This window comes from Belonocnema kinseyi, chromosome 2 (assembly GCF_010883055.1).
Source record: "Belonocnema kinseyi isolate 2016_QV_RU_SX_M_011 chromosome 2, B_treatae_v1, whole genome shotgun sequence".
Classification (NCBI taxonomy): domain Eukaryota; kingdom Metazoa; phylum Arthropoda; class Insecta; order Hymenoptera; family Cynipidae; genus Belonocnema; species Belonocnema kinseyi.
In genome coordinates this window covers 30,239,046-30,241,061 of record NC_046658.1, presented here as the reverse complement: position 1 = coordinate 30,241,061, position 2,016 = coordinate 30,239,046, and the positions used below count along the sequence as shown (strand labels likewise).

The following is a 2,016-nucleotide window of genomic DNA, read 5'->3' as shown; positions in this document are numbered from 1 at the left end:
TTTTACGACACGAAAGCGATTTTTTGTGCAAAGATGGGCAAATTGTTTGCGATGAACATTTTATGGAGACAGAAATTATTTAGGAATAACAGGTTTTAGCTCCTGATGGAAGCGTCATGTCGGTAAGTACTTCAATTTTTATAGGGAAATTTTTTAAACACAACATATAACCACTTCTGAAGCTTCATAGCTTGATTGTAATGTTTTAGAGTTTTAGATTTTTTGTCAATACATACAATAAAGGATCGTAAAATAAAAATGTACTCATTTTTGAATACTTAAATAAGTATAGTTTACAATTACAGGATACTAAAAGCAACAGATTTTAATTTAAAAAATACCCAAGGAAAACTTTTGAGAGTTTTAAATTTACAGGTGGTTTTAATTGTGTCATCATTTATTTTGTTCGATCCTATTGATTTGACAATTCTAATATATTTCAAAACTGTACAAAAAACTTATAAAGAATCAAAATAAAAACCTTCGATATTTTTAAACTTATAGACAGTCGTATTGTGACATTATCCCAGGATTCACTGCCCATTTCAAATAAATCATTAGTTAAGAATTAAAAACAATGTAACACAATATTAGAATGTGTTCAAAAAAATTCTCGGGACGCGCTTTGCGAAATCTTTTTTATTCGTTGAAATCATTGAATTATTTAAAAGCTATAATTAGTAAAAAAATCTTCTAAAATATTTTGAATCCTTTCCAAATTTTCCAAATGTTTTAAGATCTTTGAAATCTGGTGAACTGTAACCTTTTCAAAATATTTGAAACCTTTACATCTTTTAAAAGTTTAAAAATCTTTGTGAAATTGTTATGAAATATTTAAAATCTGATAAACACGCCTTTATAAAATGTTCAAAATTCTTTCAAATATTTTTAAATCTTTGAAACATTTTGAAATCTTTATTAATGTTTTGTAATATAGTGTATACTCAAAAACCGATTGGTGAAACTCTTGAAAATTCCGTTATATGGCCATGGCTCATTCTAATAGAGCTTTTTATTCTAGACGTCGGAAGTGCGCACGTGCTGAAATTTTACGTCATTTCCGTATTTTTCGAACAGTTTCGTGTTGAAATGTATGGAAAATATTGTTAATAAAAACAACAAAAAATTAATTTGTAAATAACGGAGATTTTTAAGGTAGAACATTTTTAAGTCTATTAAAAAAAAACGGTGAAAAACGTGCAAAGAGTGCAGCGATCAAGGCCATTATTTGCATCTGTTGGCATCTGTCATCTTCTAAAATATGCTTAAAAATTCGGCGAAACTCGCGGAAGATGATGTTCCAGGGGCAAAATTAGTGCACGAATGAGTGAAACGATGTCCTAAATCTAGAAAACCAGCATTAAAAGAAAAAATCTTGATTTAGTGGAAAGTTTAGTTGAGGTTTTGTATGGCAGGTAGAAATATTTTCTTTTATATAAGATTTGCAGTTCAGAACTTTGTTTGAGTAAATATTGAATATTCATACAAATATAATATAACACAATATTATATTTTCTACTTCTCTTTTTCAAGTTTAGACAATAAAAAGCCATTTGTTAGTGATTACCTGGTATAAGGAATGTACTAACAAATTTTCCTTCTTTCATATAAACCGGTTATAAATATATAAATATAATAGTTTTGAGTTCTCAAGTGAAAGTATTAAATAGATTTTATTTTTATCAAAAATTGAAGAGGTTTGAAACCCCGATAAAAATGTTTCATTTAATATGTAAGCGAGATGGGAGACGTCCCAGACGATTGGAAAGAAGCGATTATAGTACCAATATACAAGAGAAAGGGAGACAAAAGCGAATGCAATAATTACAGAGGGATTAGCTTATTAAGCACCGTAAGTAAAATATATTCAAAAATACTTATTCGTAGGGTAATGAAAATAACAGGAACAAAGAGTTGGGAAGTCCAAAGTGGGTTTATGCCAGGAAGGTCATGTACGGATCAAATATTTAGCTTAAGGCAAATAACAGAAAAAAGGTTGAGAGTAGGAAAAAAAGT

General features: G+C 28.8%; 1 protein-coding gene across 2 annotated transcripts in view; it reads left to right on the top strand.

Moving 5' to 3' along the window:
* The window catches only part of LOC117167879 (activating transcription factor of chaperone), a 146,208-nt gene that overhangs the window by 127,219 nt on the left and 16,973 nt on the right, over window positions 1-2,016 (top strand). The gene's annotated exons all lie outside the window — the stretch shown is intronic.